The sequence below is a fragment of the Staurois parvus genome, unplaced genomic scaffold, assembly GCF_062004578.1.
Source record: "Staurois parvus isolate SC_StPar_1 unplaced genomic scaffold, SC_StPar_1.0 ptg000163l, whole genome shotgun sequence".
Classification (NCBI taxonomy): Eukaryota; Metazoa; Chordata; class Amphibia; order Anura; family Ranidae; genus Staurois; species Staurois parvus.
The window spans coordinates 3046323-3071103 of NW_028317959.1; the positions used below are offsets into that span (position 1 = coordinate 3046323).

A 24781-nucleotide genomic window follows, 5' to 3' on the forward strand; every position below is an offset into this window, starting at 1 on the left:
AATAAAAGAACACACCCACAAGAGGCAGAAGAATGAGGAGTGATCAGAGAGTATATGAGGAGACAGGACACACCCACAGGGAGGCAGGACAGCCTTACTACACCTAGCACTGCCTGAGATGGTCAGCACCTTGTTCTAGTCTTGTTTCATAGTAATTATTGAAATCTCATCAGACAATTGCAAAGTTTGCTTCAGCTATCATTAAGAAAAAAAAAGGGGGGGGGGTTTAAAGAAAAATTCCACTTTTTTCCCAGAAAAAAAAAGCAGCCATATTGCAAATATCAAAACTGTGCAGTTATTTATTTATATTCCAGGATAAGTTCACATTTAAAAAAAAAATAAATGCACATCTTTTTGCAGGTTCAAAAAATGTTCCTTTTTTTTTCATTGGGAACCTGTAAAGGAGTGTGGTCCTCTGCTTGCCTTTATCCAGCCCTAGGGCACTACTCCCACCGACCCAAGGCACCATTCCTCTGACTGACACCAACCATGGGGCATAATTCCCCTCACTGATACAAATAGGGCACTATTCCTCATACTGACACCAATGGAGCACTATTCTTCCCACTGACACCAATGATGGATCACTATTCTTCCCATTGACACCAATAATGGAGCATTATTCTTCCCACTGACACCAATGATTGATCACTATTCTTCCTACTGACACCGATGATGGAGCACTATTCTTCCCACTGACACAGATGATGAGGCGCTATTTTTCCCACAGACACAGATGATGAGGCACTATTGCCCCCACTGACACCAACGATGGGGCACTATTCCTTCCCCTGACACCAATGATGAGGCACTATTCTTCCCACTGGCACCAATGATGGAGCATTATTCTTCCCACTGACACCAATTATGGGGCAAAATTCTTCCCAGTGACACCAATGATGGAGCATTATTCTTCCCACTGACACCAATGAGGGGGCAATATTCTTCCCACTGACACAGATGATGAGGCACTATTCCTTCCCCTGACACCAATGATGAGGCAATATTCCTCCCATTGGCACCAATGATGGAGCACTATTCTTCCCACTGACATGAATAATGTGGCACTATTCTTCCCAATGACACTGATGAGTCACTATTCTTCCCACTGACACCAATGATGGAGCACTATTCCTTCTACTGACACCAATGATAGGGAACTATTCTTCCCAGTGACACAGATGATGAGGCACTATTCCTCCCACTGACACCAATGATGGGGCACTATTCCTCCCACTGGCACCAATGATGGGACACTATTCCTTCCCCTGACACCAATGATGGGACACTATTCTTCCCACTGACACCAATGAGGGGGCACTATTCTTTCCTCTGACACCAATAAAGGGGCACTATTCCTCTGATACCAATGATAGGGAACTCTTTCTCCCACTGACACCAATGATGAGGCACTATTCTTCCCACAAAAAAATGATGTGGCACTATTCCTTCTGCTAATAGCAATGATGGGGTGCTATTCCTCCTGCTGACACCAATGATGGGGCACTATTCTTCCCACTAACACCAATGATGGGGCACTATTCTTCCCATTAACACCAATGATGGGGCACTATTCCTCCCACTGACACCAATGATGGGGCACTATTCCACCCACTGACACCAATGATAGGGCACTATTTCTCCCACTGACACCAATGATAGGGCTCTATTCCTTCCCCCGACACCAATGATGGGGCACTATTCCTCCCACTGACACCAATGATGGGGCACTATTTCTCCCACTGACACCAATGATAGGGCTCTATTCCTTCCCCTGACACTAATGATGAGGCACTATTCTTTCCACTAAAATATGCTGTGGCACTATTCCTCCTACTAATACCAAAGATGGGGCACTGCTTACTCTCATTGACACCAGGGTATATTCTACTGTCACTGGCCACAGTCTGGCCCCATCAATGTCTGAAGGACAGTAAACTGGTCCTTTGTTTAGAAAGTTTGGAGACCCCTGCTGTAAAGCATTGCACCCGGGATCAGCAGATCGTGGGTGCAATGCAGGGCTCCTGTAGACTGTCAGTGTATTTGTCTGCTCATACCTCATACTGGCAGACAGTTACACAATGACAGGAAGCACCAATGAACCACCTAGAGCAGACAACAGCACCATGGTAGTTTACTGAGAACTACAAGCCGACAGCTGCAAAGGCTGTTGGTACTTGTAGTTCATTCATTCACAGAACTCATTGAATGACTGGCATGGCGGATGGGCGGAGCTCCGCACAGCTGTATTTTCTTTAAATTGTGACAGCTAGCTGGGGGAGAAGATCCCCAGCCTGCTGTCACACCAAGGACCCGGGGGGCCTGGGGGCAGCTGCAGCAGTAACATGCTACACCTTAAATACAGGTGTAACATATTATAAAAGGGGAACTTATCCTTTAAACTGAAAAGGAAGCATTTATTTTATTGCAGACTAAAATTTCTTAGATGTGATGGCTGCATTAGGAATTCTTTCCTTTATTTTCACCTGGTGATCCAGCCAGTAAGTCTGTTGTTTTTCTACAGAACAAGCTCTCCTGCTGATGTAGCAGGTACAGGGATGAGAACCATTAAACCAATGACAGGGGTGCTCAGAATGATCAACATTTTTTATATATATTATTATATTATTATACATGATTTATATAGTGCCAACAGTTTACACAGCGATTTACAATAAAAGGGGGACAGTACAATTACAATACAGTTCGATAAAGAAGGAATTGGAGGGTTCTGCACATGTTTGGGGGTAAATACCACTTTCAGCTATGGAGTTGGAGGAAGTAACAATATTGGTTTAAGCACTGAGTTTATACCGTACTTTTAGAATAACAAATGCAATCATTTAGAGGTTGTGTAAAATTTGGTTTATTGCAGATAAAATAGAAGTTTAGGATATACAGTACCATAGCTTATAAATGCTGTCCTCTCAGTGATCCCCATTGCCATGCATACATTTTAGCAGACAGCTCCATCTCCTCTGTGTGATGTGGAGGTCCAACAAGAGAGCAGAGGCACAGAGAGTAATGGTGTCACTCACCAGTGTCCACTGTCTAGGCTAGTGGATCTCAACCTTTTACACTGGTAGTCAATGTGTTCCCCTATACATTGTGGGTGAATGTGTCCCTTTACATTGATGGTCAGGGTAGTGCCCAATTACATTGGTGATCAGTGTGCCCCTTTATAATGGTGGATAGAATGTTCCCCTATACACTGGGAGTCAGTGTGCCCCCCTACATTGGTGATCAGAGTGCCCCCTTATAATGGTGGGTAAAGTGTTTCCCTATACACTGGGGGATCAGTGTTTTCCCTTACATTGGTGATTAGTGTGCCCCCCTACATTGGTGATCAGTGTGCCCCCTTATAATGGTAGATAAAGTGTTCCCCTATATACTGGGGATCAGTGTTTTCCCATACATTGGTGATCAGTGTGCACCCCTACAGTGGTAATTAATGTGCCTCCTTATATTGGTGGGTAAAGTGTTCTCCTATACACTGGGGAGTCAGTGTTTTCCCTTACATTGGTGATCAGTGTGACCCTTATATTGGTGGGTAAAGTGCTCCCCGATACACTGGGGGGGGTCAGTGTTTCCCCTTTCATTGGTGATCAGTTTGCCCCCCTACATTGGTGATCAGTGTGCCCCCTTATAATGGTGGGTAAAGTGTTCCCCTATACACTGGGGGGGGGGCTTAGGGTCAGTGTTTTCCCTTACATTGTTGATCAGTGTGCCCCCTTATAATGGTGGGTAAAGTGTTCCCCTATACACTGGGGGGGGGGGCTTGGGGGTCAGTGTTTTCCCTTACATTGTTGATCAGTGTGACCCTTATGATGGAGGGTAAAGTGTTCCCCTGTACACTGGGGGGGTCAGTGTTTTCCTTTTACATTGGTGAGCAGTGTGCCCCCTTATAATGGTGGGTAAAGTGTTCTCCTACATACTGGGGGGGGGGGTGTCAGTGTTTTCCTTTACATTTGTGATCAGTGTACCCCCCTGCTTTGGTGATCAGTGTGCACCCTTTTAATGGTGGGTAGAGTGTTCTCCTATATACTGGGGGGGGAGGAGTCAGTGGTTCCCCTTACATTGGTGATCAATGTGCCCCCTTATAATGGTAGGTAAAGTGGTCCCCTGTACACTGGGGGGGGGGGTCAGTGTTTCCCTTTACATTGGTGATCAGTTTGCCCCCCCCACCCCCTACTTTGGTGATCAGTGTGCCCCCTTATAATGGTGGGTAAAGTGTTCCCCTATACACGGGGGGGGGGGGCTTGGGGGTCAGTGTTTTCCCTTACATGTTGATCAGTGTAACCCTTATAATGGAGGGTAAAGTGTTCCCCTGTACACTGGGGGGGACAGTGTTTTCCTATTACATTGGTGAGCAGTGTGCCCCCTTATAATGGTGGGTAAAGTGTTCTCCTACATACTGGGGAGGTCAGTGTTTTCCTTTACATTGGTGATCAGTGTGCCCCTCTACTTTGGTGATCAGTGTGCCCCCTTATAATGGTGGATAAAGTGTTCCCTATTCACTGGGGGGGAGGGGTCAGTGTTTTCCCTTACATTGGGGATCAGAGTGCCCCCTTACAATGGTGGATAGAATGTTCCCCTGTACACTGGGGGGACAGTGTTCTCCCTTACATTGATCAGTGTGCCCCCCTACATTGGTGATCAGTGTGACCACTTATAATGGCGGGGATAGTGTTCTCTTATATACTGGGGGAGGTCAGTGTTTTCCCTTACATTGGTGATCAGTGTGCCCCCCTACATTGATGATCAGTGTGCCCCCGTATATTGGTGGGTAAAGTGTTCCCCTATACACTGGGGGGGTGCATGGGGGTCAGTGTTTTCCCTTACATTGGTGATTAGAGGGCCCCCTTATAATGGTGGATAGAGTGTTCCCCTATACACTGGGGGGTCAGTGTTCACCCTTACATTGGTGATCAGTGTGCCCCCTATAATGGTGGATGGAGTGCTCACCTTGCATTGTAATCTGCTATCCTTAACATTGGTGGTCAGTGTCCCCTTACATGGTGATCAGTGTCCCACCCCTTACACTCTCGGACCCAGGGCACCATCAAGCATCAGATGCGGAGCATGAATGGCGCATTACCTCATACTCTGATGATGGCTGCCGCTGTTGTTGCTGGTTTTTAATGGACGTATTTTTTTTTAGGGGGGGGGGTTCAGGAGGGGGGGGGGGGGGTGCAAGTAGCTGGTCTTGCATAGGGCACAAAATAGCCTAGCACCGTCCTGGTGATATCCTTTAAAGTTTGTGTGCCCTACAAAGGCATCTCTGCTGTCTGATGTTCTCAATACCTGGCTACTCAATCCCTATAGTATTTACATCTGTATTACCCTCTGCACTACACTAATATCCTAGGCTGTGCGCATGTCCTGCCACAAGAAGGCATGATACAGTATGTCCCAATACTACTGTATCTATTGCACCCCTATAGAAAGCAAGCAGTATTTGTGGTCAAAGCCTGGCTTTCTTCAGTATCCTTACAATGCACAATCACTGCTGTGCCTTTCCCACCAAAACTGATACATGTTGCAGACCATGAAAGTTCATCTGTAATTATTGAAAAAATTATTTTATTTTAAATTATTGAAAAAACTTAAAATTACTCCTATCTGTCAATAACCACTGGCATATGCCCCCCATCCCTCTTTCTTCTAAAGTCTATGATCATTTCCTTGGTGTTTCTCACATTTACCTGCAGATCATTTTCCTTGCACCATCTCCACTATTGCCCATATCCAATCCCTGTCCTAATCATGCCTTCTCAGCCTCCGAAACATCTTCAGAATATGCCTCGTTTTAACCAATGGCACCACAAAGCTTCTAATTCATTCCCTGGTTATCTCTCGCCTCGACTGTTGCAACTCCCTCCTCTTTGGCTTACCTTTACATAGGCTATCCCCCCTCCAGTACATCATGAATGCTGCTGCCAGACCCATCCACCTTACTAACCGTTCAGTGTCTGCTACCCCTCTCTGCCAATCCCTCCACTGGCTTCCACTCACAAAACAAATAAAAATCAAAGTACTAACAATAGTTTACAAAGCCATCCACAACTCGGCCCCCATCTACATCACTAACCTGGTCTCAAAATGTCAACCAAACCGTTATCTTCTGTCCTCCCAAGACCTCCTGCTCTCTAGTTCCCATGTCACCTCCTCCCATGCTCGCCTCCAGGATTTCTCTCGAGCTTCTTCCATCCTATGCAACTCTCTACCCCAATCTATCCGACTATCTCCTGATCTATCCACTTTTAGAAGATCCTTGAAAACCGTTATCTTTAAAGAAGCCTATCCTGCTTTTAACTAATTATTGTGTTTTTACTTTCTCCATCAGCTCATACCTCACAGCTATTACCCTTTGTATCACTTGACCCTCCCTCTTAGATTGTAATCTCTAACGAGCAGGGCCCTCTGATTCCTCTTCTACCAAATTGTATTGTAACTGTAATGTCTGCCTTCATTTTGTGAAAAAATGATTCAGTGTAACTCGGTGTGGTTGCCACCATCCCTATTTATACAATATTAAAGATTTTTTCTTACATTTGATGTGATTTTAAGGACAACCTTTAAATACACAGAAGAAGGTACTTCGTTAAAAAAAAAAACATTTTATTTTTTTATCCAATGTATCATTAAAAAAATTATATTAACACATACAAAATGAATATCCAAATGCTTCAAAATACATTTCAGAGCAATTCAAGCAACTTATTATGTTCTAATGTTGTGGTGTAATCCAACATTGATCCAGTGATCTCCCCCATAACTGATTTCCATCTTATCACTTTTGAATTTTGATTATAGATACATTCAGCCTAGGATCCCAGGCTGAATGCATCTATAATCAAAATTCAAAATTTATAAGATGGAAATCGGTTAAATCCCAGGCTGAATGTATCTATAATCAAAATTAGGTTTCCTACGCATTAGGTTTCATAAGCATTTATCACATGGATCCAATATAATTAGCACATACAGTGCAGGCTATTTTAGTGCTTTTTTTTTTTTTTTTTTAGGGATTTAGAATGTTAACAAAATTCAGAGACTTTTTCTGTTTACAATAAAGTGTGAGGTTCTATAAGGAGTTCTGTTTTAACCCAACAAAGTGGAATATTATAGAACAGGAAGGTGATAAATATGTGGGATGATTCTAGGGGTAAATTTACAAAATGACTGTCCCTGAAAATAAGGAACAACCAGGGAAAATGGGAAATAATAACAGTCATTGCAATTTAGGAATTTAGAAATGATTGTTTTAAGCAATGCCCCGATAGCAGGCAAACTGTATACAGCCCAATCCTGTGTAGTGTGACATAAACTGATGCTACAATCCAACACTGGATAAATGAGTACGAAGATAGCAATGGTGGTGGTAAGACTGTATGTTACTGTGGTTGACCTATAGCTCATTCATTTAGATCAAGGGTCTCCAAACTTTTCAAACAATGGGCCAGTTTATTGTCCTTCAGACTTTAGGGGGGCCAGATTGTGGCCAGCTGGGGTAGAAAATGTCCTGGGCCGAGCATCAGTGAGAATACAGATGGCCTCAGGGTTGGTGGTCAGTAGGAGGAAGAGTAATGTCCCATCATTGGTGTCAGTGAGAGGAATAGTGTCCCATCATTGGTGTCAGTGAGAGGAATAGTGCCCCATCATTGGTCTCAGTGGAAGAAATAGTGCTCCATTTTTGATGTCAGTGAGAGGAATAATGCTTCATATCATTGGGAGCAATAGTGCCCCAAGGGCTGGATAAAGGCTAGCAAGGGTTTGGTTTCTAAAGCAAGCAAAATCCTCTCTTGTATTAAAAGAGGTATAGACTCCAGAGAGAGAGATATCCCTGTAATATGCAGTTCAGTTTTGGGCACCAATTCACAAAAATAACATTGGGGAACTGGAGAAAGTACAGAGAAGGGCAACCAAACTGATAAGAGGCATGGAGGAGATCAGCTATGAGGAAAGATTAGAGGAACTAAATTTATTCTCTCTTGAGAAGAGATTAAGGGGGGATATGATCAACATGTATAAATACATCAGTGGTTCATATAGTGAACTCGGTGTAGAGATATTGACCCTGAGGTCATCACAGAGGACAAGGGGGCACTCTTTACGTCTAGAGGAAAAGAAATGTAATCTCCAAACACGGAAAGGTTTCTTCACAGTAAGAGCTATAAAAATGTGGAATAGACACCCTCAAGAGTTGGTTTTGGCCAGCTCAGTGGATTGCTTTAAAAAAAGGCCTGGATTCTTTCTTAGGATACACAGAATATAACTGGATATTAACATTTATAGATAAAGTTGATCCATGGAATATCTGATTGCCTCTCGGGGGATCAGGAAGGATTTTTTTCCTTGCAGGAGCAAATTGGATCATGCTTTGCTGGGTTTTTTTTGCCTTCCTCTGGATCAACTGTGGGTGTAGGATTATTTTTTTTTTCTTTTTTAATGGTTAAACTGGATGGACTTTTGTTTTTTTTTTAAGCCAGACTACCTATGTAACAAATATAAAGTAAATGATATCCCAATTTACCTGCTAAAGTACAAATACACTTAGGGTTCTTTCACATGGTCAGACCCGTTTAGCAGATCCACTTGCTCAGCGCGGGATCTCTCCGAGCAAGCAGATTACAGGTCTATGTCTTCTCCGCTGCTGCAGAGAGGACACAGAGCAGCTTGCTCACCTCAATTGGAGGTCAGATGAAAACGGGCTGCCTGTCTGTTTTCATCTGACCCAATCCAACAGACGTAAGGGGAATTGGATCCCCATCCATCCCTTCTCTTGCGGGTCAGATTGGATGTCGGCGGGTGTAAACAGACACATGTCTGTTTACACCTGCAGCTCCATAGAGGAGAATGGAGGTTACGATTGGGTCCGCCTGAAAAACGGGCAGGCGGACCCAATTAGAACATCTATGTGAAAGAAGTCTAAAAGAGAAGATCCACTTTATGTTCTCCTCCCCGGCTCCTCTATCAGTTTTAAAACATTTATTTTTGGGGGAATGGAGTGGGCACCTAGTTTTGTCAGGTACCCACCCCCACTTCCCTGCCTGCAGCATCCTGGGGCATGTCACAGGTCCCAGGAGACTGCAGGACCATTCATGAAGGGGAACGAAGAACCGGCCCAGGTGAGGACAGCACTTGATCGCTGTGAAGGTGTCCTTTTAATAAAAGTCAGCAATTACAGTATTTGTAGCTGCTGACTCTTATTTGCTTTAAATATGAAATGCTGCATATGAATAGTATGCAGTTTTTTTTATTCAGCAAGCAAATGTTCTTTAGTATTTTTTAACATGTTTTCCAGTTTCTCCTTATCGCAGTGTTGTAAAAAGTTGAAAAAAAAATGTTAACAGAGGTCAATAACTCACACTGAAATCTACACACATAAAATAATGAGTCAGAGTAGTGACTTACCAGACTCTTCAGTCTAAAGCTTCAGACACCTTAAGAGTTATTTACTAAAACTGGAGGGTGCAAAATCTGGTGCAACTCTGCATAGAAACCAATCAGCGTCCAAGTTTTAATGCTAAATTTAATTGAACAAGCTTAAGATAGAAGATGATTGGCTGCCATGTGAAGCTGCACCAGATTCTAAGTGCTCCAGTTTTAGTAAATCTCCCCCAAGGGTAGCACAGTACTCTAACTTTTGTCAAGCATATATAGTAGTTATATTTGTAAAACACACAATGAATATAGATATTTTTTTTTATATATATATAAATATTTATTAATTTTCATCCAAATACAAATCACAAACACCTATTTCTATAAAAAAGACATCAAATCGATATATTCTTATTGACGTAATTTATCTATATCCCACTTCCCCTACCCTCCCTTCCCCCCTCCCGCTCCCACTCTGCATTTCTCTTCTCTAAAAACCATTTCTAAAATCCATTTTTATTTCGAGGGGTATAAATCATCATCATATATTTCACTTTTTCTCTATATTCTTCCCATTTTTTCCACTTTATATTATACTTCTCCATCATATCTATATGCATATAATACAATCTTTCCATCGCACAAATCTGATTCATTCTGACCATCCAATCTTCCTCTGTCGGCATCTCCCTTTTTTTCCAGAACCTAGGTAAAAGACTCTTAGCTGTGCTCAAGAAATACCATATTCCTGAATCCTTATATGATTTCACTGAAAGCTCTTTGACATGGAGAAGACATAGCTCTGGATCCAATCTAATGTCGATCTCAGTAATTTTCCTTACTAAGTAAACAATTGTCCTCCAAAACACCTGTATCTTTAAACACTCCCACCATATGTGATATAACGTACCCACTTCACCACATCCTCTCCAACACAATGGTGAAATCTCCCCGTTCAATTGTGTTCCACATTTGGTGTGATGTGCCATCTTACTAAACACTTATAGTTCAACTCCACTTCCCGCATACTAATATTTTCGTGAATTAATCTAAGCATTTTCCTCTGCTGCTCCTCATCTATTTCCTTCCCATATCTTTTTCCCACTTCTCTGGGAATATATATTAAATATAGATATTAAAAACATACATAAAATATAAATTATAAACATAAAAATATTGAATAGGAATTAACCCAAACAATTAACATTTCTTTAGAATAGTTTTTGATTTGGAAGCATAATCTTTTAATCTAGCACTTAGAAAAATGGTTCCCAGGTAATCTTTCTCAGCCATCAGGTCATAACTTTCTTTTAGTTTCCTGAAAATTCTTTCATTTAATGATTTGTTTTGTAAGTAGTCCAAGAGATTTTAAATTCAAGCAAATTAAGACCCCTTAGGGCAGGCATGAGACTGGCGTTACACATTGAATGCTTGATATTTATGAAAGGCCAAGTAACTTGCAGGTTTACCAAAAATGTGAGGAGAAAAGCAAAACCATGGAAAGGATACAATTTAAAAGTCTACAACAAACTAGTAATTTAGGTGAAGATTATTTTCGTGTATAGTTATATACATATATGTGGTCTTTAGAAAAGTTGAGACATGTTTCCTTTTTTAAGAAATAGTGGTTTACTCCATAGTAACCTTTATTGTTTTTTCTCCTGGAAGAGCTTTGAACACAGAAATGCCTGCAGATACTTTGGGTTCAATGTCAGGAGGCCTAATCATGGAAAAGCCAATGGTTCTAGATTTTTTTCAGTTAGGCTAATTATCTATATCAGTGATCGTTAACTTTTGATCTTTTTCTGCTTATCAGCATTCTTATTGTTATTGTATTTTATGTGTGGCCCAAGACAATTCCTCTTCTTCCAATGTGGCCCAGGAAAGTCAAAAGGGTGGACACCCCTGGTATAGACGCCAACTACCATGCTAGTATGCTTACCCTGTTAGTATGAGGAGGCCTGTCATTAATTCTGGATTGCAAGCTATGCTTGGCACCTGAAAACAATCAGGACACCAAAGACATACTTACTACATCAAAATGTGCATTCGTCATCTAACAGGATTAGTTCAAAAGACTCACCCTAAACCAGCATTTACAGCAATTAAAACAAATCTGAAGTGAGAGAAAAAGTTCTAAATCAATAATGGCAGACCATAGCAGGCACCCCAGGGACCTAAAATTAGGTATTATTTTTAATACAGAACCAGCAGTGGTCCAAATCAATGAGAGTTGTACTGTAATATTCAATAATTAAAAACAGTACAATGTACCTTGATTCAACGTTTTTTTTTATTTTTTTTAATATGCCCTTAACCACCACATTTTGGTCTTGCCTCAAATATTTCATTGAAGTGGATTTTGTTTGTTTCTTTTTGTTGAAGGAATACAATCTTTGCTGTTAATGGGTCTTTAATTCACAGCATGAATTACAATGTCATCATTTTCCAATTCATATGGAACAATTCACATCCTTACCTCTTGCTGCTATCCTATTCTTGCCCCTATTTAACTATGTTATATATTGTGTATTATGATCTGGCAGGGTTCCAAAGTACATACATTATTTCCAGGTATTGTGGACCCTGTTTTTATTTTACTTAGAAGGCAGGTGTGCTGGAGTTTAGATATCAATGAACATTTGCCACATGTATGATATATGCATATTGTATACATACTGATTATCCTGGTCAAAGCCATATGCAATTGTGTGACACAGAAGTATTAGCTCAACCTAAATATGCCAGCAGTTTATTTGAAACCTATACTATAAAACTAAAAATTATACTGAATTTTATGGTTGCATGACTATTATTTCCTCTCACTTATTTAAGAGATGTTGCTTAGGCAGGACAATTTGTGTACAGATTATAAACACTCCTAACATTTTGTGTGTTGCACAAGTTTTTACATATATTCCATATTTGTTATGTTCAGGACTAAAATGTTTTTTACCCTTTTTTTGGGGGGGAGCCTAAAAGAGTGTATATTAATATTTTATATGTAACACTAAATGCCTGGGCTTTTTTATTAGAAATCCCAGCATTCTAACTATTTTAATGAAAATGCAATGGCCGGTTTTGTAGAACGCTCAACGTTACATACTTACATAGTTAATTTGGCTGAAAAAAGACTAAAGTTCATGTAGTTCAACCCAAAAAAAAGTTATTTTAATCCTATACCCACAATTGATCCAGAGGAAGGCAAAAAAAACCAGCAAACCATGATTCAATTTGCTCCTGAAGGGGAAAATATTCCTTCCTGATCCTCCGAGAGGCAATCGGATATTCCCTGGATCAACTTTACCTATAAATATTAGATACACAGACTATAACTGGATACTAAGAAACAATCCAGGACTTTTTTAAAGAAATTTACTGAGCTGTCCAGAACAAATTCTTGAGGGACTCTATTCCACATTTTCACAGCTGTGAAGAAACCTTTCCGTATTTGGAGATTAAACCTCTTTTCCTCCAGACGTAAAGAGTGCCCCCTTTTCTTCTGTGATGACCTCAGGGTGAATAACTCTACACTGAGATCACTATATGAACCACTGATGTATTTATACATGTTGATCATATCCCCCCTTAATCTCCTCTTCTCAAGAGAGAATAAATTAATTTCCTCTAATCTTTCCTCATAGCTGAGCTCCTCAATACCTCTTATCAGTTTGGTTGCCCTTCTCTGTACTTTCTCCAGTTCCCCAATGTTCTTTTTGTGAATTGGTGCCCAAAACTGAACTGCATATTCCAGATGAGGTCTTACTAATTATTTGTACAGGGGTAAAATGATCTCTCCTCTCTCTGGAGTCTATACCTCTTTTAATACAAGAGAGGATTTTGCTCGCTTTAGAAATTGTAGCTTGGCATTGCATTCCATTATTAAGCTTGTGATCTACCAGAACTCCCAGATCTTTCTCCACCAATGTGAATAAACCATCAGAATCTGCACTGGTTCAAATAGATTGTAAGCTGCCAACATTAAATTCTGATACAAATAATTTGCAAAACATACATATAAAAGTGTAGCGCTAAAAGAAGCCTATAGTTACTACTACAGAAACTACAAGCCTACAGGTTGGAATTGCCAACTATCCATCTGAAAACAATAATGCTTTGTTCTTCAAACACATTTCAGCAAAGGGTCTATACCTGTGACTGTTGACCTTTGAATTTGGGAAAGGTGGGATAGGCTGTTGGAAAACCTGGACCAAGTGGAAAAAGGAATTACTTCACGCCCATAACCATCAAATGCTGATAATCTGAGCTTAAGTTTTCTCAGCTTTCTCATTTCATGCACATGCCACTTTTATGCCTTACAATGCATACATTGATGGTCAATACGGAGTGGGCGAACGTTATTTGAACCACATTTGGATACTATGGTGGAGGCTGGAGTGGTTGCTTAATGATCATTCTTGAGCTGATTTTGACCATTCTATAACATGATGGTCAAATACATCTGGTAAGCCTTCTTTGAGCATGGAATGGGGTGACACGTGTTTCACACGGACAGCGTTTGGTCATATAGCAATTGAAGATTCACGTTTGAACCTTTGATATTTTCAACTTTCTGGAATTGGGATTCACTTTCATTCTCCATTTTTACATTATCTTTATATTGTATTTGAAACAACGTCCCTCCCTCCTAGATTGTAAGCTCCGAGGAGCAGGGCCCTCCTATCCCTCTTGTATTGAACTGTACTGTTGCTGTATTGTCTCCCGTTATATTGTAAAGCACTGAGCAAACTGTTGGCGCTATATAAATCCTGTATAATAATAATAATAATAATAATAATAATAATGTTACATCTAGCTTTATGGATGTACAGCTAGGATTGCACCATTATTGTTTATTTTCTTTTAGCGCTACACTTTTATATGTACGTTCTCCACCAATGATTCCCCCAGTTGTACTCCCCCTAGTATGTATGATGTATATTCTTAGCCCCCAAGTGCATAACCTTACATTTATCAGCATTAAACCTCATTTGCCACATAGTTGCTCAATTAAACAGTGCATTGTGGTCGGCTTTTAAATTGGAGACATCCTGTAAGGACGTTATTCCACTGCACAGCTTGGTGTCATCTGCAAAGACTGAAATGGGATTTTTAATCCCAGACCCTATATCCTTTCTAAATATATTAAAAAGTAAGGGTCCCAACACTGAACCTTGGGGTACACCACTGACACCCCTAGACCATTCAGAGTATGAATCATTAACAACTACTCTCTGAATACGATATTTTTAGCCAGTTTTCTATCCATTTACATACAGATTTTTCCAAACCTGTAGACTTTACCTTTACCTGTGTCAAACGCTTTTGCAAAATCCAAGTATACCACATCCACTGCCACCCCTCTAGAAAAAGAGCAAAGAGGTGGTGCAAACACCTAGTGCATTATCCAACGTTTTGTTTAAAGGCCAAAAAGACAAAAACATACAGACATAGCATGTTTGTAAACCTTAAAATGAGAACTTAGATGGCCACAGCAGTGGGCAGGGTGTTCCGACTGTCAGTGTGGTCCGCTTACTGACGCGTTTGATGGACAAGTTCCTTTCCTCAGAGCTGGTGTACACTTCTACTCATAATGATTCATCCTCATCACACTCTCCAACAACTAGATCCTATTTCACACTCACTCTGAGATCACTTCTCACATAGAGACAGACACTACCACCTTTCCTTTTTACCCAGAAATAGCCAGGAATATTAATGGCCCGGTGTTTTTTTTTTAATGAGATACTTTTTATTGATTTTTTTTTTCCCTTCTTTTTACACTTATACAAATAGAAAATAAAACAAACATCCACACAAAACAAAAAAATAAAGAAATATAAAGAAACTGTTTTGTTTTGTTCCGATATGTAGTAACCATCATTAAGGGATTTTGACATTACATCACAATCAAGTAAATTCCTTACCATAGACCCACCAATGAGTAGCAACACTATTGACAGAGTCAGGGAGATCATCCACACTAGTGGGGGCTTCATATGGGGAGGATAGCCAAGAGAACCAGATCTTATTGAATCTATTCAAACAGTCACTATGCTTATAGGTGAGTCACTCTCTATCCAGCACAACATTCACAGCCGTGCAGCACTGGGCTGTGGTGGGTTAAGAGAGAGCCAACATTGGGAAATCAACTTACGGACAAGAAATAACAATGTTAAATAGAATTTTATGGGAAAAAAATGCCCAGTCATTCAGAAATATGCCCAAAAGGGATCAACATATAGTAGGTTTGGCAGTGATAGCTTTTTTGCTCCCCCAAAAAAACTCTTTAATTTCCTTTTTTAAGTAAAAAGAAAAACATTTTAAATGCATACCCCCTGAACAGTACCAGCACTGCACCCCAGGTGTGTGGGCCAGCATTCCATTGATCAGAGGGCAGCAAGCAAGCAGCCCAATGCCATGTTGATACCAGTCTGCATTTCCTCCCGCAATGGTGGGAGATTTAAATGAACTTTACCAGAAAATGGGGTACTTCTCCAAAAACATTGTTAGGCTGTTTGAAATCACCAGTGCCCAAGGAGCCTCATGACCCAGCTTACATGCATGCCATGGGGGGAGCAAGCAGATTGCAAAAAAGTACTTTATAGATTACCGTATTACAGTATTAATGTGCAACAATATAGTTTGTTGCATTTTTGGTTGAAATTGGCCCAATTTAAAGAAAAATACGCTGAAAGGTATGGTAAATGTGCAAATTAACCTCAAAAGACACAGCTGAGATATAAAAAAATAGTTTAAAAAATAAATTTTAGCCCAATGTATTGTCAAAATGTATTCAGCAGTTATCATCAGAGGTAATTAACAGCAAGATCCAAGTACCAAAGAACCTTATAGATGCCAGATGTAGGGAAGGATTTGGAAACGCAGTTGGTGACCGGAATGAAACGAATATAGCAGGTCAGGTGGAATGTAAACCTATTGTGCTAAAGCAGTCAGAGCCTAAAGATCAAAGTTTAAATTGGGCAAAGTGTCAAAAGGAATGGAAGAAAACAGGATGATTGTCAGTCTTTAGTAGTTAGCAGAGTTTTCCAAAAAAAAAAAAACAACATTTGTCCGGGGTTAAAAGGACATATGAAAAATGTTAATTCATTGTTTTTTATAGTGGCTATTCAACACATACATTAAAGAGTCAGTCCGCCCAAAGCTGATATTCACCAGACTGGGTAAAGCAAGGGATGTATTTAGATATCATGCTGCCATTTTAGATGAGAATTGGCCCTTGTACAATGTTTTCTTTTTTTATAAAAACTATTGTTAAAATGTGATATTGCGGGTAGAATGTGGTTTGTTTTATAGGCAGTACTACTTTTCAACTGTACAGAACAGCAAAAGGAACGATGGTTTCATATTTATGGGTTCATATTTTCTGAAGCATAAAAAATCTTCTGAAGAAGAGTTGGCTTTCAAAAGAGTGAGTAGAAAGTCCATTGAGAAACATGAAAGAGCGCATAATAACACGGTTCTATAGATCCACAAATGTGCCATAGATGTTCTAAAATGGTCTCAATTGCCATTTCCTAAAATCTTCATGTATTTGACATAATGGTGAATATAGCAGAAAAAGGGAAAAAATTCTACAATGCCAGTAAGTTCCAAGATATATGAAAAAGCAAGAAACTATTCAGGTGATCAATGTCTACTTAAATTAGAACTATAGGTAAAACTTTTTTTCATTTTGGATAGAGCAAGGGATAACCCCTTTTGAAACACTGCCATGCCTGGTCTGAACTTACTTATAGGGGTGCATGGTGGTAATGGCGTATAGAAGAACTGGGCTGTGATGCACACAAGGAGTGAAGTGGTGACATGTTGTAGCGAGATATATCAAGCACAAGGAATGGATGATATGACAGCCAAACAGTGGGAGAATGGTATCGGAAGGGGTGACAGGTCTAAGGTATAGTGAGGGGAGCAGTTTAGAGCCTAGCCCAAGAGCAGTCCGTGCCCCAACAAATGGGACTGGACCCATGTGACCAGGACTTGTTTAAAGCAATCCACTGAGCTGGCCAGAACCAACTCTTGAGGCAGTCTATTCCACATTTTCACAGCTCTCACTGTGAAGAAACCTTTCTGTGTTTGGAGAAAAAGAAATTTAATCTCCAGACATAAAGAGTGCCCCCTTGTCCTCTGTGATGACCTGAGGGTGAATAACTCTACACCGAGTTCACTATATGAACCACTGATGTATTTATACATGTTGATCATATCCCTCTTTAATCTCCTCTTCTCAAGAGAGAATAAATTCAGTTCCTCTAATCTTTCCTCATAGCGGAGCTCCTCCATGCCTCTTATCAGTCTGGTTGCCCTTCTCTGTACTTTCTCCAGGCCTCCTGACTGTGATTGGTTAGACTGCTATGAATATTAAAATCTTGGTCTCTACTTCGCCGCCCACTAGTTTCTAGAAGTTTCCATGGACCTCCAGAACCAGGGGGAGGCAATAGAGGCCTGTACAGCCATCCACCCTGACCTAAACTTGATCCCCACAGACATGCTTTAGTTACTTCTGTGAGCCAAGTTAAATTTACCACTAGAGGGTGCTACACAAGGATAACTCCGGACAGGTAAAAAAATAATTAAAAATGTCCACCAACTAATGAGGGAACATGATAGGGAAGCCTTTGGTTTCTGATTCAGAGCTACTTAAAGCAGAGTTCCAGACATTTTTGTGTTTATTCAAAGTCCGCACCTACAAAAACTGTAGCTGCTGACTTTTAATAAACACACACTCACCTGTCCCAGGGTCCAGCGATGTGCTCATCCGCGCTGTCCCTTCTCTCCACGGCACTGGCATCTCAACTGTGGGCACCGGGCTGTGACAGTTTACGGCTTCACAGCCGGGTGCCCACTGCGCAGTGCACGAGTCGCACTGCGCATTCTGATTGATCCAGAAGTCTTCTGGGACCTGTGAAGGTTCCAAGGAGACTGCGGGAGGGAGGAGGGGGGCCGATCTCAGTGCACTGAACTGGAAGTGGGAGCGGGTACCTGTCAGAACCAGGTATCCGCTCCACCGCAAAAGGTGCCATACATGCAGTGGAGGGGAGGGGGAGGCAAACTCCGCTTTAAGTAATAAATGGCTGAGGGCATCCCCACAACCATTAAAGGCATAGTTCACCTTTACCAAAAAAACTGCCTATGCAGTTAAGGGGTGTCTGTAGATAAGAACAAGCTGACCCAAACTGAATAATGTCCTTTCTATAGGTGTGGGCCCTTTACATACTGTACCTCCTGAAGTCTGCTTGTAAAACTCCTAAGATGTTGCTAAGAGACTCCTAGATCTTTAATTTCACCTTCACTATCATAGGAGTTTTCTCTGATCCAAACCCCCTCACATGCTCTTATTTAGGGCCAGATTACACCACAAAAACGCACTCCAGATCCATTCCAGATGCGTTTCTGCATGCGTGTTTTTAATACTGTTTTTTATGCGTTCCAGTGCATTTTTTATGCATTTCCAGATGCATTCCAGATTCTTTATTTCTTCTTCTTTCCTGTTTTTTTTTCTCACTGTACTGGGGTCTGGTGCGTTTTTGATGCATTTTACTACAGACCAGTACAGTCCAGTGCAAGAAAAATGCAGCAAGTTCTTTTTTTTCTGGAACTGGAACGCCCTGGAACTGACTGCTCTGGTGTGAGCTATGCATTTGGAAACCATATAGCCTACTATCCATGCATTTTTGATGCAGAAAAACATGCACTGGAATGCATGTGATGAGAACTGGCCCTTAGTCCGCAAAAGCCAGCACAGTGAGTGGCTAAATGGTTAGCACTTCCGCCTGGCAGTACTAGGGTCATTGGTTCAAATGCCAACCATGGCACCACCTGCCTGGATTTTGCATGTTCTCCCTGTGCCTGCGTGGGTTTCCTATGGGTACTCTGGTTTCCTCCCACACTCCCAAGACATGCTCGTAGGTTAAAATGTGAATAAATCAAAGAGTGCGCTAAATATAAGTAAATACAAAAATTACGTTTAAAACCAAAATGTTTCATTACAACGTCAGAAATGCAATCAAAAACAGGGTGTCTAGCCGACACCAGCAATGACAGCCTCAAGAAAACAGGGACGAGCCTCACTCACCACGATATCACAGCCGACAGTCTACAAGGAGCGTTCAGACGCCACATCCAAAAGAAGCCCCGCCCTACTAGTTTCGTCCTCCGATGTCCTCACGGGGCTGTCATTGCTGGTGTCGGCTAGACACCCTGTTTGTGAGTGCATTTCTGACGTTTTAATGAAACATTCTGGTTTTAAACGTACTGCACCATGATTTCCTTTTTTGATTCCCCGAACATGATCTATGGTATGGAGACGTGATGACTACGTGCTGTTAAGGCTATTCCATAGTGTGCTGACTGGCTGCTTGCAGTATATTGCGCCCAGTTTGGATTACTTCTGCTGATCATCGCTCCCAGAGCAAACGCTATCTTTGCTGATTTATAATCTGGTCAGCATGGAGCTCTGGTGAGTGTACCCATTTCATTCGGTGGTGGATTTTTTTTTTGCACGGTGTGTGATTTATACAAGATTTCAGAACTGTTTAATTACTTTGTTATGGTGGATGGACTTTTATATAAAAATTTTTCTATCACGGACATCATTATTTTAAACTAATAATTTTTGTATTTACTTATATTTAGCGCACTCTTTGATTTATTCACATTTTTACCTTTTTTTGGTTAGGAGTGCAGCTTTTGTTCTATTTAGTTTGTGGAGCTTTTATTTTTTTTCTCTATTTCTCATATTATGCTGGTAGGTTAATTGGCCCTGTCTAAATTGGCCCTAGTATGTGTATGTATGAATGTGAGTTAGGGACCTTAGAATATACACTTCTTGAGGATTAGGGACTGATGTGAATGTACAATATATATGTAAAATACTGCATAAATTGTACCCGCTGTATGCTCTGAGTTCTTTAATAAACATTATGGAAAAAAAAATACTGCAAAAATCGACAGTGTTATACAAGAACCTGTAATAAAAAATAAAAATAGTCCTGAAGATTTCACTTTGAGCTCAACATTTGAGAGCTTGTTCCTGTGATGGTGAAGGTGAACAGTAACAGATAAGCATCTCTAAGCAACATCCTAGGACAGTGATGGCGAACCTTTTAGAGACCAAGTGCCCAAACTGCAACCCAAAACCCACTTATTTATCACAAAGTGCCAACACTGCAATTAAATCTGAATACTGAGGTTTTAGTTAGAAAAAACAATTCATACATTAACATCTTTTGCCCTAAAAGAAAAACACAATAACAGAGCTTCCACTGACCACCAGCACAAGGGGGCAAAGTTCCACTGACCATCAGCACAAGGGGGTAACATTCCACTGATCACCAGCACAAGGGGGCAAAGTTCAACTGACCACCATCACAAGGGGGCAAAGTTCAACTGACCACCATCACAAGGGGGCAAAGTTCCACTGATCAACAGCACAAGGGGGCAAAGTTCCACTGACCATCAGCAAAAGGGGGCAAAAGTTCCACTGACCACCAGCAAAAGGGGGCAAAAGTTCCACTGATCACCAGCACAAGCTAAAATCTTGTGTTTATAAAAACTACTGTATTAAAACTCACAGCCAGTCCAATATATATATATCCTTGGCAGTGCACTGACCGGGCATGCGAAAGCTCTAATGAGTCGCGGCTCTTGCGCATAGCCCAAATGTGCGCTGTTGCTCAGCTTCTGGGGTGATGCTAGGGCGACTTGACTTGCTTGCCAACAAATCGGGTCTGCGTGCCCACTGTGGCATGCCTGCCATAGGTTCAAGCCTCGTGAGGTACACCTGAACCTATAGCAAGGGCATTACTCATCTTTAGTCTGCACAGTCTGCTTTTATCTGAACAGGCAGTTTTTTGGTAAAGGTGAACTGATTCTTTAAGGACAGTTAAACAGCAATGGGGCTTTGAGGCGGGGGTGCATGAAAATAGTGTTTACGCTTTAAACTGAAATTTACCTTCATGTCTTCTTAAATGTTCAGCTTTCTTTGAAGTGGTGGACATTCCTGTGACTGTTGTGTACTTACTGCATCCCATTATTCCATTAAGCCTATTTGATTTAGTCGGCATCATGACAGATGTGGACAGAACCAGCCAGAATCCAACAGTCCTGGCATTTTAATCAGTGTCGGATTAAGAGTTTCTTGTTCTGACAGTTAAATGTACAATGGCAGTCTTGGCAATCACATTGGTATTAACAGTTTCACATTCACTGTGTTTTCCCAGTATTAAATATTAGGAATATTTACCCAAGATTTATGAATAACCCTTGCAGACATTGACAGTTTTTGGTTTCTCTTAACTGTTTAATAACATCAGTTCATCTTTATGAAAAAAATAAAAATGCTAATGCAGTCCATAAACAAACACTGTTCTATAACTCAAAACTAATCAAATTTGAAAAATATCTTTTGATTCAAAACAACACAAGAGTGCGCCTTCATCTAAGTGTAGAAATTTACAGTCAAATGGAGGGGCCCTCTTGTGTTTCTTTTGAATATGTGCATTAGGTATAGCTCCGGAAGATTTTACCCCCTTCACGGCCAGGCCATATTTTGCTATTTGGCACTGTGCTACTTTAACTGGCGATTGTGCAGTCATGCAATGCTGTACAGAAATGAAATTTATACCATTTTTTTCACACAAATACATTTTTGGTGGTATTAAATCACCACTGGGGTTTTTATTTTTTTTGCAATATAAATGGAAAAAGACCGAAAAGTAAGGGGGGATATGATCTCCATGTATAAATACATCAGTGGTTCATATAGTGAACGCAGTGTAGAGTTATTCACCCTGAGGTCATCACAGAGGACAAGGGGGCATTCTTTACGTCTGGAGGAAATTGAATCCACAAACACGGAAAGGTTTCTTCACAGTGAGAACTGTGAAAATGTAGAATAGACTCCCTCAAGAGTTGGTTCTGGCCAGCTCAGTGGATTACTTTAAAAAGTCCTGGATTCTTTCTTAAATACACAGAATATAACTGGATACTAACATTTATAGGTACAGTTGATCCAGGGAATATCCGATTGCCGCTTGGGGATCAGGAAGGAATTTATTCCTCTGCAGGAGCAAATTGGATCATGCTTTGCTGGGGTTTTTTTGCATTCCTCTGGATCAACTGTGGGTGTATTATTATAACTTTTTTTTTTTTTTTTTTTGGTTGAACTGGATGGACTTTTTTCAGCCAGACTAACTATGTAACTTTCTGTCTTTGGGGAAAAAAATTCCAGTAAGTGTATATTGATTGAGTGATTGCATGAAAGTTATAGCGCCTACAAACTTTGGCATATACAGTATACTGAAATTTTAATTAATTTTTATACTACTAATGGCAGCGATCCATGACTTATAATGGGACTGTGATAGTGCGGCGGGCAATCTGACACTAACCGATGCTTCAGGAAACTGACTGTCACTAATATCACCAGTGATATTAATACAATGATGAGTGATATTATACACTGTACTAATGACACTGGCTGGGAAGGGGTTTACATCTAGGGTGATCAAGGGGTTAAATATGTGCCTAACAATGTGTAATGTGTGTAAAGTTGTCTGCTTTTACTAAGGGATCTCTCAGTTTCTATTCCCTGCTTGGACAGATCGCTCCCTCTGTACAAAGGTGTTGTTTACCAAGGACAGACTTTACATGTCAACTAATGCATTAATTTCTGTATGCCAAAGGGATGTATTTATATGTTACATTTGCATAACTTTTCACCCATCTGAAAATGTATTAAATGCTCCCAGGCTATATTCTCTGCTATTTCGAATGTGTCAATGCAGAAAAGATCATACTGTGGCCACTAGATGAAGCTGAGGAGCATACTTAAATGTGGCTATACCTGTATGTGCAAATGCATGCAAAAAAAAACTGTTGGGGTAACCTAAAAGATAAAACAGTTTAAGTAATTATTTTCTGCAGACTAGCTGGACTGAGGAATTGTATATTTTATATATATATATATATATATATATATATATATATATATACACACACACACATACATACATACACACCTATTTTTGTATAATTTTTCATTCAATGACTTATCATTAAGTTAGCACAAGGCTGCTCAACCCCAGAAACATAATGAACAGCGGTGGATTTCCGCGTCCAGGCCCTTCTGCAGCATAGAATCCTAATACTGGTTTCCACCCTGAAAAGGAAACTTTTTCAACTTATGATAATACTGTTAGAATGCATAGAATTATTTTAAAATGATAAATGATGTTGCACTTACTGTAAGTGCTTATGAGCTTGATGAAGACAGACCATGTATCCTTTTTCAAAGATGTTTAGTTTCTCTTCCTTAGTGTCCCACTCACATTCATAAAGCAGCAGCAAATGCAGTCAGATGTGCAGGACGCCACGTGGAAGTGTGTTGGCATTCCTTGCTCCACGCCCCTTTCTCCCTACACACACCCACTTTACAAAGGATTTTAACTCATATTGTACTGCTTGTTGCCTTGCAATAGTAATACATGTGTTCACAGACCGATGTTTTAGTCCATGGGAAACAGCTTTAGGTGGTTGAGCATTGAGGAACCAGCCACACACTTAAATGTTCTTCATACAGGCTTTTTTTGCCCACTTTTATGAAAACAAGTTCAAGACATTGCATGATTTTCCCTCTTTGGGGATTTTCAGCATTTCTCTGCCACTAAAACAATGTACATCAGCCTCCTGGCTTACACTTGCCTATTGATCAACTTCAGTGCAATCCACCTGTCAGGTCTTTTTTAATAGCTGCAGGCAGTGATCATTGTATTCTTATGACAAGGATTTAGTAATGCCGGCGATCAGCGACTTATAGTGGGACTGCGGCGGGCATTCTGACACTGGGGGGAAACTGACTAACTGCCACTGATATCCCAATTACACTAATACAGTGATCAGTGCTAAAAAAAAAAAGCAACATCTGGGGCGATCAAATGGTTAACTGTGTGCTAAGTGCTGTTTTAATGTGTGTGTTTTACTAGGGAAACATGCTGCTATTTCTTTACTGTATCCAGTATACAGTTAGGTCCATATATATTTGGACACAGGCACAATTTTATATTTTTTCAAGTATTTACCAAAAGATATTCAAGCTATAGTTATATAATGGATATGGGCTGAAAGTGCACACTTTCAGTTTTAATTTTAGGGGATGTACATCAAATTGGTGGAAGGGTTTATGAATTACAGCTCTTAAGAGTAGCCATCCCTTTTCAAGGGACCAAAAGTAATTGGACAATTGAATCAGCCAAATGCAGCAATGGACAATGATCCAAAACACACTGCAAAAGCAACCCAGCAGCTTTTGAAGGAAAAGAAGAGGAATATTGTGCAATGACCTAGTCAATCAGCTGATCTCAACCCAATTGAG

At 40.6% G+C, this 24781-nt stretch overlaps 1 protein-coding gene across 1 annotated transcript in view; it reads right to left on the minus strand.

Annotated features, from left to right (window-relative positions):
• The window catches only part of LOC149463005 (sodium-dependent neutral amino acid transporter B(0)AT2-like), a 134711-nt gene extending 110972 nt beyond the window's left edge, over positions 1-23739 (minus strand). Inside the window, exon 1 of the mRNA XM_089676071.1 lies at positions 23654-23739. The gene's annotated coding sequence lies outside the window, so the exon portion shown is untranslated. The remainder of the gene's footprint in view (positions 1-23653) is intronic.
• Between the last annotated feature and the right edge of the window lie 1042 nt (positions 23740-24781).